This window comes from Bos taurus, chromosome 5 (genome assembly GCF_002263795.3).
Source record: "Bos taurus isolate L1 Dominette 01449 registration number 42190680 breed Hereford chromosome 5, ARS-UCD2.0, whole genome shotgun sequence".
Classification (NCBI taxonomy): Eukaryota; Metazoa; Chordata; class Mammalia; order Artiodactyla; family Bovidae; genus Bos; species Bos taurus.
Window position 1 is genome coordinate 16253582 of NC_037332.1, and position 15222 is coordinate 16268803.

Here is a 15222-nt window from a genome sequence, read left to right on the forward strand (position 1 = left end):
AAATTTTATGAAAGAGTTATAACAAACCCAGTGAAACTATACATTAATATAATTTTATGTAAGTCAAATTATATTTTAAGCTATATGTCACTCTGTCAACAGCTATTATAAATGATAGTAAGTTAATGATAGCCTTTGAAAGGCATATATTTGTAATGGTTTAAAAATATGTTTCAGCAATGGATGTCAACAATGGATGCTAACTGATTCATTCCCCAACCAGATTTTCACTCTCATCTTAAGTTTTATGATCTTTAACTCTTTAAAGACAAATCAATATGGGTCTTTCAGGCAATGCAATTACTATAGTTGCTTTTGGTTTAAGTTTTTGTAGAGATTTCATTACCGTGTAGGTAACCCAAATTTTTATTGAAATATCCCTAATGATATAGATTAAAAAAAAACAAAATCAATATTTTTTTTCATAAAAACATTACCTTTAAACCTTTGCAAGTGTCTGAGGGGGATTTTCACTAACTAGAACAGAGTTCTCAAAGTGTGGTCTCTGAACCACCAGCACTAGCATTACCTGGGCATCTGTTGTGAATGTAAACTGCTGGACCCCAATCTAGACATACAGAATGTGAAACCTCATAGAGAGGCCTCAGCAATCTTTGAAAAAGTCATCCATGTGGTTCAAAAAATGGTAAAGATTGAGTACAAATGAGAACATTGAAACAACAACAATACTGTACACAATCAAAGCTATTAATGCTTGTTGGCAAAAAAAAAAAAAAGAAAAGAAAAGAAAATCTTACATTCCAGAAATAAATAGGAAGACGTTTTGGCTCAGAAATTCAGAAATACAGAAACTTTTACTCCAGCCACAATGTCCCTGTGATTTCCCAGGTAAGAATACTGGAGTGGGCTGCCATTTCCTTGTCCAGGAGATGTTCCTGAACCAGGGATCAAACCTGTGTCTTCTGTATTGGCAGGCAGATTGTTTACCACTGAGCCACCAGGGAAGCCAAGTAAGAATAAAGGCAAACCTAATGTCTTACATGCCAGAGACTCACACAAGCTTAAGAAAACTTTATTAAAACAATGACCAAAGACCTCTGTTGCATCATGAAACAATCTAATAATTTTAATCAAATTTTAGTTTTTAAACCTTAACTTGATTTTTGCTGCAGGTATGTTCAAACAGACAGCTCATTATCTTTCTTCTCAATACCCCAAAATATCTTCATTGCTCCGTTCCTGTGTCCCTATGAAGGGGTCCTTCCCTTACCACACTTTATTCTTGGCCATTTAGTTATCTCTATTTTTTTCCACAAAACTTAAAGGAGTGTGATATACATTTTTGTGTGTCTTATTATTTAATATATATATTTTTCCTCCCACAGTTTCTTCAGAGCAGTGTCCCTGTCTTTTTTCTTTATATCAAGTATCTGGAAACTAGATTAGTGCCTGATATGTTGCAGAAAATTCTTAAAGAGATGGGAATACCAGAATACCTTAACTGATTCCTGAGAAAGCTGTGTGCAGGTCAAGAAGCAACAGCTAGACCTGGACATGGAACAATGGACTGGTTCAAATGGGAAATGAGTATATCAAGGCTGTATATTATCACCCTACTTATTCAACTTATACACAGAGTTTATCTCACGAAATGCCAGGCTGGATGAAGTACAAGCTGGAATCAAGATTGCTGGGACAAACATCAATAACCTCAGATATGCAGACGACACCACCCCTATGGCAGAAAGTGAAGAGGAACTAAAGAGATTCTTGATTAAAGTGAAAGAGGAGAGTGAAAAAGCTGGCTTAAAAATCAATATTCAAAAAAACAAAGATCATGGCATCCAGTCCCACCACTTCATGACAAATAGAAGGGGAAAAAATGGAAACATGACAGACTTTATTTTCTTGGGCTTCAAAAGCATGGTGGAAAGTGACTACAGCCATGAAATTAAAAGATGCTTCCTCCTTGGAAGAAAAGCTGTGATAAATCTAAACTGTGTAATAAAAAGCATAGATATCACTTCCCGGACAAAGGTCTGTATAGTCAAAGCTATGGTTTTTTCAGTAGTCACATATGGATGTGAGAGTTGGACCATAAAGCAGGCTGAGTGCTGATGAATTGATGCTTTTGAACCGTGGTTTTGGAGAAGACCTTTGAAAGTTCCTTGGACAGCAAGATGATTGAACCAGTTCATCCTAAAGGAAATCACACCAGAATATACATTGGAAAGACTGATGCTGTAGCTGAAGCTCCAATCCTTTGGCCACCTGATGCGAAGAGCTGACTCACTAGAAAAGACCCTGATGGTAAGAAAGACTGAGAGCAATAACAGTGGATTAGATGGTTGGATGGCATCACCGACTCAATGGACATGAGTTTGAGCCTACTCTGAGAAATAGTGAAGGACAGGGAAGGCTGGTGTGCTACAGTCCATGGGGTTGCAAAGGGTCAGAGACGACTGAGCAACTGAAAAACAACAGCATTGTAGACAGAATAAATATGTGTGGAATGAAGGAACAAATGAGGTGAATAAATGCTTGGCTTGTCTGTCTCACTTTTCACTGAGTTCTTCTGAACTATTATTGTATTGGACACGTGGTGGGAATTCAACAAATTTTGGGTCAATTAAAAATTTTGCTAATTTATTGAGACTACTTTTCCCTGTCTTAACTTTTCCTTTACATTAAAAAAAATTAAAGTTATAGATATTTAGTGATTTATACGTACTGAAATAGTTTTGCCCCTTTATGTGATTTCTTTCTAAAATTCTGACCTGACCCTGACAAATTTCACGTTTCTACTTTTTTATAAGCCTTGAAGCCTCCCTGATTAACACATAGACAGAAGGCTCTGACTGCAAACAGATGTAAGAGAAATTATCATAAAATTTGAGATGTTTCCTTATTTTGTTCTTCTTTATTATTTTAAAAGATATGTTATCCAATTTATAGGATTTTAGAAATAAAGTAATGGGACTAAAAGTATGTTGTTTGGCCAGGCATAATATTAAGCACTTTATAATGTTCCGAAATAATTTTTAATCCTCCCTTTTTATAATACAGGAAAATAAGTGTCTGAAAATATCGGTAATTTGTCTAAGGTGAAGTCATCAGTATGTTTTACATCTAAGAAATTTACTTAAGTCTATTTGATTCCTCTAACAGATGAGTTATTTCTTTCTGTGTAATAACTCTAGTGCCTTAGAACAGTCAACATTCGATACTTTCTACAATTCCATCATATGTGTCACTGATGGTTCTTTCAGTCTAGGCTGGATTCTAGATTCTAGCTCATCTCTATTGTCAGTTGGTGGCTTGCCTGACTCCGCACAGCATAGTATAAACCTCACTCACAGGCCCAGCCGTTGGCCATCAACCACAGTGCGTCAGTTCTTTCTTTTTTACATGGACTTTCCATCAGGCTGGCTCAGGCTGTTCATGTGATTATATCAGAATTCCAAGTTCAAAAAGAGAGCAAGCCCCAGTACATGCTTTTCAACTTCTGCCTGCATCATGTTTGAGATCTCATTGACATAAAGAACACATTAAACTCGGAATGATTGTAATTATGTCATATGGCAGAGCCTAGAAAAGAAAGGAGACACTTTCTAGTTTTTAGAATAAGGTCTGAATTGTGTTTTTATCCAAATAATTTCAATTGCACATACTCAAGATACAATTAAATTCCTGGATGTATAACTGAGAAGACATCCAATATACTCATGGAAGGAGACTAAATTTTGATAATTATTTGTTTGGAGACATATATAATTACTCAAAAATATGTTTAATCTATTCATTTACATTTTAATAAAAATTTACAAAACTTATGCTGACATACTTTCTTAGTTAAATGATTTGGACCCTAATTTATTTTTCTATAATATTGTATACTTCATTTTCATAAGGATTGTCATATGTTTCCAAAAGTTTATGAAAAATAGTAATTGGGGAGTGAAAACCATTCTATAGTCAAAACAGTTGTTGATTAAAATATATCCCCTATATAAACGTTTTGGTTGGTGGTCAGTCAGTATGCTTGAGAACATAGTATAACATGAAAACCTTTCAGTGCTTTATTTCTGATGTATACAATGTATTTTTGCTATACCAAGTACAGTAAGAGTAGAGTTAGAACACCATATATTAAATAGAGCATCACTTGGCCAGTCAAATCAATGTTTGAAAGCAGAACACAACTTGATGTGAAGAAGACATAAAAGTCTTAGTACAGCATTATGGAGAAGGAAGACAAATGCTTATTTACTGAAACTTGGAAACAGATTACCTTATTAGTGAATAGCATCACATTATCAGATAACTGTTATATTCACACAGGTATATTATCTGTTTCTACTTTTACTTTTTATATTGTTGATTTATTTGGCTTTGCTGGGTCTTAGTTGTCACATTTGGGCTCTTTAGTCACAGCATGCAAAATCCCCTGACAAGGGATAGAACCCAGGACCCCTAAATTGGGAGCATAGAGTCTTAGCCACTGGACCACCGGGGAAGCACCTGTTTCTACTTTTATATTCACCATGCAACTCTTTTTGTATTTAACAATGATTGCTTTATAATTACTGTTAACTTGTTTCAACTCGTTTTAAGCCTGTTAATTTTTTCTAGTGAGTCTCCAAAAATTCCAGATCTAGAATGTGCTTTGAACTTAGAAAGATTAATAAACATCTTTCTATCTGGATCTAAAAGGATAAATTAGGTAATGATCATTTAATTTACATATCTCTTTGTCACAATATTCTTTCCAATAGCCATCCTCTGTCATATTAAAATATAAATTGGTTTATAAATGATGATTTATACACTTGCCTAAAGAGTAATACAACTTATTGACATGAAGACTGAATTGCAAACCTCATTAAATATCAATCCATTTTTCTCAAATAGGTGCAGTGATAATTGGATAATATATTATGATTTTTTTCTAAAATGGTTTATATGATATGGTAACTTTGATAATCAAGGTAGATGCTATATCACAAAATATTTATTTCAACTATAACTTGGTCTACAGTACAATATTGTTTGAATAATTTTACATAACCACAGGCTGTGTCTTTTCTAAATAAAGCACATATTTGATAGTACATCTTCTTGCCAGATCAGATGACAAGCAATATTCAAATCACAAAATCCTCTTATATAAACAGGCTGTTACTGTAGTGCCAGATTATGACTTTTCAGTTACCATATGTTTCTAAATGTTTATTTAGGATTTTAGAAACAGTGTAGCCTTTTCCTGAAAGCAATCAAATAAAATAAACCTTTATTTTGGTAATATTTGAAAGCACAAATGCTAGAAAGTAGATGAAAAATGATCTTTAAATCTCAGCTTGATAGAATAGAATTATAGTATTTTGACCAGAGAAAAATGAAATGTACTTGAAAAAACATTTAGGCACACAATTAATATAAAAAAATAAAGGTAGTAAGAACAGTGTCACCAGAAGAACATTTCTGTTTCTTTTATGAAAGTGTCAGTGTACAGCAACGATACTGGAAGCTTCAAACTGCTTTCATTAAAAAAAAACAGTTTTCAGAGGGCTTTCTTTTTTCTCAATGCATAATATAAAATTGTCAGAGATATCTTAAGATCTATGCCATGTTTTCTACAATGAAATTAATTAAAGGAATAGATCCCAGTGCTCATGACAGTGACCTCTTTGAATCAGGGTTATATTCCTATTTTGATCATATCCGAAGTACAGAATTCTGGAATAGTATAATCTAACTGTACTTAAGTTTGAAGCTTGTTTATGTACTTGGCTTTCTTCTTCCATATTGTATCTAGTACTCAGTAGTTTCCATCATTGTTCCTTAAAAAGAACTCTTTACATTTTTTTTCTTGCCTAAATTGTGAAACAGTTTTATCACCATTAATCACTGTATCTTAAAGTGGAAAAGAAAAAATGTTTAAATATTCATATATTATTTCATATATCTAATAGCCATAGATATGGGATAAGGAGGGGAATGCTTGGTTTTTTAATTGCATCTCTGCATGAGCACAAACATTATAAGAGCAGGTTTTTTTATTTTTCGGTGAAGGAAAAAAATGGAACCATTTTGAAAATGTTTTTCTGAACATTCTTGAATATACAAAATGCTTCTTTTATAGTTTTCAAGTCATGCTAGCCTTTGACTTAAAAGTCAGAAAATTAAGCAAAGACAAATAAAAAATATATTTTAGGAAAAAATTTATATGATTAATGACTACCTTCTGTGAAAGTCTATTTACTATAAAACTTTAAAAAAAATTCCTTTTTCTCTAATTTGTAAATACATGGACACATGTACATTTATCTGAAAAGAAATTCTGGATTCAGAAACTGAAATATCACAGAAGCCTTCCAAAATAATGGATGGGGATACTCATAGCTAAGAAGGCATCCCTAAAAAGTCAGTGTCTAGAGGCCACATGAAAATGATATGCTAAGAACAGAAATGTTATTTTATATATGGTAGTGCATATATGTCAATTCCAAGTTAACCCTTCTCATCACCCAGGCTTGGTAACAATAAGTTTGTTCTCACCATCTGTGACTCTGTTTTGTAAATAAGTTCATTTGTACCATTTTTTCAGATTCCACATATAAGTGATACCATATAATATTGCCTTTCTCTGTCTGACTTAATTCACTCAGTATGACAATCACAAAGTCCATCATATTGCTGCAAATACCATCATTTCATTCTTTTTTATGACTAATGTTCCACAGTATATATGTACTACATCTTCTTTATCCATTCATCTGCCAATGGACATATATGCATAATTCATTCATTTTGCTGTACAGCAGAAACTAACAGAACATTGTAAATCAATTATACTCCAATAAAAATTAATTTAAAAATCAAAAAAAAATTAGAGATGCTGGAGAAAAGGCGTGAGGAAAACAGAGCAGACTGAGTATATGGCAATATTTCTGCAATTTTAACAAGAAATTGTGAACACATTTCAAGCAATAAAAGGCATTTGGTCATCACTGATTTATTTGCTAAAAATTAACTTTACCCAAGGATATTAAATAAGAAAATGCAGTTTTTGATTGATTTTCCATAAACCACAATTTTCTATTTTTCATTTTATTTTCAGTTTACTATAATGATTTTCATCAGGGTCAATATCTTTCTTTGTCAATTTTAGTATAAAATTTCATATATCAGTATTTTTTTCTTGCTTATGTCAAATTTTTATAACTATAGCCTTTGCTGAAGTGAGGCTGCTTTTCCTTCTATTTCCTCTTCATTATCTTCCTATCCTCTGCTCTCTCTTCTGTCCTTTTATTCTTATCAAGTCCAATATTCCTGACTCATTTCTAACAAATAAAAATGTTACAAGAAATTATAATCTCTATTAGGGCAGGAATTTATGGACACTTTGTCCAATGACTTAGTTGCTTCTGCTTCTATAAATGTCTGTCACAGAAAGCAGTTAAAGCTATTCAGCAAATTTCAATTACATACCATATATGACAGTGTACAGTTTAAACTTGTGTCAGTTTCATGTTATTTCCCCACAAAGTTAAATAAATATTTGATAATTTTTATCTATGTTTTAGAGCAGAGTTAATCTGAAACACAATACAGGTAAAATACCACAAAGTAGTGGATTAAACTCACTAGGGTGAAAACACCCTAAGTTTTGCTAAGGCATGTCTGAATAGGCCAATCTAACCAGAAAGAGAAATGAATATATGACTTTCCCTGTTTTCTGGGGGAAGAATGTATTTATCACATATTTCAGAATACATTAAGATGCTTCATAGGACAGGACACTTTCTCTGCTGAAAGTGCTCCCTATACAATACTTTGGTTGACTTTTTCTTGTACTTCAGATCTCAGTTCAAATGCCAATTTTGAGAGAATTCTATTCTCATTTTCCCAAATAAAGAAATTTCCAACTTCCTTTTTATTTTCCATTACTTGATATCTTCAGATTACTATATTAATAAATGTGCACAGATACTTATACATGCACACATGTGTATGTTTGGTTTATAGTGATGTCTTCCACAGATCAGATCAGATCAGTTGCTCAGTTGTGTCCGACTCTTTGCGACCCCATGAATCGCAGCATGCCAGGCCTCCCTGTCCATCACCAACTCCCGGAGTTCACTCAGACACATGTCCATTGAATCAGTGATGCCATCTAGCCATCTCATCCTCTGTCATCCCCTTCTCCTCCTGCCCCCAACCCCTCCCAGCATCAGAGTCTTTTCCAATGAGTCAACTCTTCGAATGAGGTGGCCAAAGTACTGGAGTTTCAGCTTTAGCATCATTCCTTCCAAAGAAATTCCAGGGCTGATCTCCTTCAGAATGGACTGGTTGGATCTCCTTGCAGTTCAAGGGACTCTCAAGAGTCTTCTCCAACACCACAGTTCAAAACCATCAATTCTTCGGCGCTCAGCCTTCACAGTCCAACTCTCCATCCATACATGACCACTGGAAAAAAACATAGCCTTGACTAGACAAACTTTTGTTGGCAAAGTAATGTCTCTGCTTTTGAATATGCTACCTAGGTTGGTCATAACTTTCCTTCCAAGGAGTAAGCATCTTTTAATTTCATGGCTGCAGTCACCATCTGTAGTGACTTTGGAGCATAGAAAAATAAAGTCTGACACTGTTTCCACTGTTTCCCCATCTATTTCCCATGAAGTGGTGGGACCGGATGCCATGATCTTTGTTTTCTGTATGTTGAGCTTTAAGCCAATTTTTTCACTCTCCACTTTCACTTTCATCAAGAGGCGTTTGAGTTCCTCTTCACTGTAGAAAAAAGATCTTCATGACCCAGATAATCTAAATGGTGTGATCACTGACCTAGAGCCAGACGTCCTGGAATGTGAAGCCAAGTGGGCCTTAGAAAGCATCACTACAAACAAAGCTAGTGGAGGTGATGGCATTCTAGTTGAGCTATTCCAAATCCTGAAAGATGATGCTGTGAAAGTGTTGCACTCAATATGCCAGCAAATTTGGAAAACTCAGCAGTGGCCACAGGACTGGAAAAGGTCAGTTTTCTTTGCAATCCCAAAGAAAGGCAATGCCAAAGAATGCTCAAACTACCGCACAATTGCACTCATCTCACACTCTAGTAAAGTAATGCTCAAAATTCTCCAAGCCAGGCTTCAGCAATGTGTGAACCATGAACTTCTTGATGTTCAAGCTGGTTTTAGAAAAGGCAGAGGAACCAGAGATCAAATTGCCAACATCTGCTGGATCATAGAAAAAGCAAGAGAGTTCCAGAAAAACATCTATTTCTGCTTTATTGACTACATCAAAGCCTTTGACTGTGTGGATCACAATAAACTGTGGAAAATTCTGAAAGAGATGGGAATACCAGACCACCTGATCTGCCTCTTGAGAAATGTGTATGCAGGTCAGGAAGCAACAGTTAGAACTGGACATGGAACAACAGACTGGTTCCAAATAGGAAAAGGAGTTTGTCAAGGCTGTATATTGTCACCCTGTTTATTTAACTTATATGCAGAGTACATCATGAGAAACGCTGGACTGGAAGAAACAAGCTGGAATCAAGATTGCCAGGAGAAATATCAATAACCTCAGATATGCAGATGACACCACCCTTATGGCAGAAAGTGAAGAGGAACTCAAAAGCCTCTTGATGAAAGTGAAAGTGGAGAAAGAAAAAGTTGGCTTAAACCTCAACATACAGTAAACAAAGATCATGGCATCTACAAGTTAAAATTATGAAGGTCGTACAGAATCATTTTCTGCTTATTTTGGTTGTATCCTCAGCATCTATATAATGGATGGTCAAATGAAATTATGGTAAGAAAGTGAAGAAAGCACACTTAAGTTGAAACAAGCTCCACACTGGTGAAGTTGTCTTTAATGAGCTATTTTTCCTTTGATGCTAACAATGTAGAAGGTACTCAACTAATATTTATTGGTTTGAATCAAGAGGCCCCCAATAGTATCATCTCTTAAGGGGGTCTATTTCTTTGGTATATTTCTCTTGGGTAAAAATATAATAACTTCCTAATTAAAAGTTTATCCTTCTTTCTCTTAATTGCCTTTCGTTGGCCTGCAATTCTCTAAAGCTACAGCAAACCCCCAAATAATTATGTCTGGATCATGGAATGAATTGCAGCCTATCTTAATGGTCTACTGTGGAGAATGTGAAATAAAGAGCATCAGCCAGTTGAAAACTTAGTCAAGATCTAAATCAAGGTATGTTGTTGTTCAGTTGCTAAGTCGTGTCTGAATCTTTGTGACACCGTGAACTGCAGTACAACAGGTTTCCCTGTCCTTTGCTATCTCCTGGAGTTTGCTCAAACATGTGCGTTGCATCAGAGATGCCATCCAACGATCTTATCCTCTGTTGCCCTCGTTGCCTTCTACCCTCAATCTTTCCGATAGATAACGCATAAAAAGCAAATCCTGCACCAACGTTGAAAGTGAAAGTCACTCAGTCGTGTCTGACCCTTTGTGACCCCATGGACTATTCAGCCCATGGAATTCTCCAGGCCAGAATACTGGAATGAGTAAACTTTCCCTTCTCCAGGGGATCTTCCCAACACAGGGATCAAATCAGCCACATTGAGTTTAATTCAAATCCTGGCTCTTACTATCATCGCATGGGTGCATATGTACTAAGTCACTTTAGTCATGTCAGACTCTTTGCAATCCTATGGACTATAGCCCACCAAGCTCCTCTATCCATGGGGATTCTCCAGGAGAGAATACTGGACTGGGTTGCCATGCCCTCGTCCAGGGGTCTTCCTGACCAAGGAATCGAACTATCATCTCTTATGTCTCCTATGTCTACCACATTGGCAGGTGGGTTCTTTACCACTAGCACCACATGGTAAGTGCCCCTCCTATCATTAGATATAAAATTTTCAGCAACTTAATTTGGTCACATGTTGTACCATAGTCTTCTCTGTAAAATGTTATAGTAGCTACTCATACATATTTAGTGAATATTAAGTAACTTTATGGGGCTTCCCTGGTGGGGAACTTTATAGATAGTTGGTAGCAGCGGCCATGAGGAGATACCCCATGTCCAAGGTAAGGAGCAGTGGCTGTGCTTTGCTGGAGCAGCCATGAAGAGATACCTCACATCCAAGGTAAGAGAAATCCCAGGAAGATGGTAAGTATGGAGAGAGGGCATCAGAGGGCAGAAAGACTGAAAGCACAATCACAGAAAACTAACCAATCTAATCACATGGACCACAGCCTTGTCTAACTCAATGAAACTAAGCTATACCATGTAGAGCCTCCAAAGAAGGACAGGTCATGGTGGAGAGTTCTGACAAAATGTGCTCCACTAGAGAAGGGAATGGCAAACCACCTCAGTATTCTTGCCTTGAGAACTCATGAACTGTATGAAAATGTAAAAATATAGGACACTTAAAGATGTACCCCAGGTCGGTAGGTGCCCAATAAGCTACTGGAGATGAGTGGAGAAATAACTCAAGAAAGAATGAAGAGATGGAGCCAAAGTGAAAACAACACCCAGCTGCAGACGTGACTGGTGATAGAAGTAAAGTCCAATGCTGTACAGAGCAATATTGCATAGGAACCTGGAATGTTAGGTCCATGAATCAAGGCAAATTGGAAGAGGTCAAACAGGAGATGGCAAGAGTGAACATTGACATTTTAGGAATCAGTGAACTAAAATGGTAACTCAGATGACCATTATATCTACTACTGTGGGCAAGAATCCCTTAGAAGAAATGGAGTAGCCATCACAGTCAACAGGAGTCTGAAATGCAGTACTATGATGCAATCTCAAAAACGATATAATGAACTCTTCATTTCCAAGGCAAACCATTCAATATCACAGTAATCCAAATCTATGCCCAGATCAATAATGTTGAGAAGCTGAAGTTGAACGGTTCTATGAAGACCTACAAGACCTTTTAGAACTAACACCCAAAAAGATATCCTGTTCATTATAGGGGACTGGAATGCAAAAGTAGGAAGTCAAGAAACACCTGGAGTAACAGGCAAATTTGGCCTTCAAGTACAGAATGAAGCAGGGAAAAAGCTAGTAGAGTTTTGCCAAGATCTCACTGGTCACAAAAAACACCCTCTTCCAACAACACAAGACTCTACACATGTACATCACAAAATGGCCAACACCAAAATCAGATTGATTATATTCTTTGCAGCCAAAGATGGAGAAGCTCTATACAGTCAGCAAAAACAAGACTGGGAACTGACTGTGGCTCAGATCATGAACTCCTTATTGCAACATTCAGACTTAAATTGAAGAAAGTAGGGAAAACCACTAGACCATTCAGGTATGACCTAAATCAAATCCCTTACAATTATACTAGGGGAAGTGAGGGATTAGATCTGATAGACAGAGTGCCTGATGAACTATGGAAGGAGGTTTGTGATATTTTATAGGAGACAGAAATCAAGACCATCATCAAGAAAAAGAAATGCAAAAAAGCAAAATGGCTATCCGAGGAGGTCTTACAAATAGTTGTGAAAAGAAGGGAAGCGAAAGCAAAGAAGAAAAGGAAACATATACCCATTTGAATCCAGACTTCCAAAGAATAGCAAGGAGAGATAAGAAAGCCTTCCTCAGTGATCAATGCAAAGAAATAGAGGAAAACAACAGAATGGGAAAGACTAGAGATCTCTTCAAGAAAATTAGAGATACCAAGGGAACACTTCATGCAAAGATGGGCTCAATAAAGGACAGAAATGGTATGGACCTCACAGAAGCAGAAGATATTAAGAAGAGGTGGCAAGAATACACAGAAGAACTGTACAAAAAAGATCTTCATGACCCATATAATCACGATGGTGTGATCACTCACCCAGAGCCAGACATCCTGGAATGTGAAGTCAAGTGGGCCTTAGGAAGCATCACTATGAACAAAGCTAGTGGACGTGATGGAATTCCAGTTGAACTATTTCAAATTCTAAAAGGTGATGCTGTGTAAGTGCTGTACTCAATATGCCAGAAAATTTGGAAAACTCAGCAGTGGGCACAGGACTTGAAAAGATCAGTTTTCATTGCAATCCCAAAGAAAGACAATGGCAAAGAATGCTCAAACTACTCCACAATTGAACTCATCTCACAGGCTAGCAAAGTAGTGCTTAATTTCTCCAAGCTAGGCTTCAGCAGTACATGAATCGTGAACTTCCAGATGTTCAAGCTAGTTTTACAAAAGGCAGAGGAACCAGAGATCAAATTGCCAACATCCCCTGGATCATCAAAAAAAGCAAGAGAGTTCCAGAAAAACATCTATTTCTGCTTTATTGACTATGCCAAAGCCTTTGATGGTATGGATCACAACAAACTATGTAAAATTCTGAAACAGATGGGAATACCAGACCACCTGACCTGCCTCTTGAGAAATCTATATGCAGGTCAGGAAGCAACAGTTCGAACTGGACATGGAACCACAGACTGGTTCCAAATATGAAAAGAAGTACATCAAGGCTATATATGGTCACCCTGTTTATTTAACTTATATGCAGAGTACATCATGAGAAATGCTGGGTTGGAAGAAGCACAAGCTGGAATCAAGATTGCCAGGAGAAATATCAATAACCTCAGATATGCAGATGATACCACACTTATATCAGACAGTGAAGAGGAACTAAAAAGCCTCTTGAGGAAAGTGAAAGAGGAGAGTGAAAAAGTTGGCTTAAACCTCAACATTCAGAAAATGAAGATCATGGCATCTGGTCCCATCACTTCAGGGCAAATAGATGGGGAAACAGTGGAAACAGTGACAGACTTTATTTTGGGGGTCTCCAAAATCACTTCAGATGGTGATTGCAGCCATGAAATTAAAAGACGCTTACTCCTTGGAAGGAAATTTATGACCAACCTAGATAGCATATTCAAAAGCAGAGGTATTACTTTGCCAACAAAGGTCCATCTAGTCAAGGCTATGGTTTTTCCAGTGGGCATGTATGGATGTGAGAGTTGGACTGTGAAGAAAGCTGAGCACTGAAGAATTGATGCTTTTGAACTGTGGTGTTGGAGAAGACTCTTGAGAGTCCCTTGGACTGCAAGGAGGTCCAACCAGTCCATTCTAAAGGAGATCAGTCTTGGGTGTTCATTGGAAGGACTGATGCTGAGGCTAAAACTCCAATACTTTGGCCACCTCATGTGAAGAGTTGAGTCATTGGAAAAGACCTTGATGCTCGGAGGGATTGGGGGCAGGAGGAAAAGGGGTTGACAGAGGATGAGATATGTGGATGGCATCACCGTCTCGATAGACCTGAGTTTGAGTGAACTCCAGGAGTAGTGATGGACAGGGAGGCCTGGCGTGTTGTGATTCATGGGGTCGCAAAGAGTCGTACATGACTGAGCGACTGATCTGAACTGAACCAGGAGTTGGTGATGGAAAGGTCAGCCTGGCATGCTGCAGTCCACGGGGTCACAAAGAATTGGACATGAGTGAGGGACTGAACTGATATAGATAAATGTATTAATAAAGCCTTTGACTGTGTGGATCACAAGAAACTATGAAATATTCTTCAAGGAATGGGAAGACCAGAACACTTTATCTGATTCCTGAGAAATCCGCATGCAGGGAAAGAAGAAGAGTTAGAATCAATCATGGAACAATGGACTGTTTCCAAATTTGGAAAAGCATACATCAAGGCTGTATATTTTCACCCTGTTTATTTAACATCTATGCAGAGTTTATCATGTGAAATGCCAGGCTGAACGAAATGCTCAAGCTGGAATCAAGATTGCTGGTAGAAATATCAATAAACTCAGATATGCAGATGGCATCACCCGTATTGCAGAAGGCAAAGAGGAACTAAAGAGCATCTTGATGAAGGTGAAAGAGTAGAGTGAAAAAGCTGACTTAAAACTCAACACTGAAAAAACAATCATGGCATGTGGTTCCATCACTTCATGGCAAATAGGTGGGGAGAAAATGCAAACAGTGACAGACTTTATTTTCTTGGGCTCCAAAATCACTGTGGATGGTGACTGCAACAATGAAATTAAAAGAAGCTTGTTCCCAAAGGAAAAGCTATGACAAACCTATATACAGCATACTAAAAAAGCAGAGACATTACTTTATCTACAAAGGCCCTTATCAAAGCTATGGCTTTTCCAATAGTATGGATGTGAGTATTGGACCATAAAGAAGGCTAGCTCTGAAGAACTGATACTTTCAAACTGTGGTGCTAAACAAGACTGTTGAGAGTGCCTTGGACTGCAAGGAGATCAACCAGTCCATCCTAAAGGAAATCAACTCTGAATTTTCATTGGAAGGAATGATG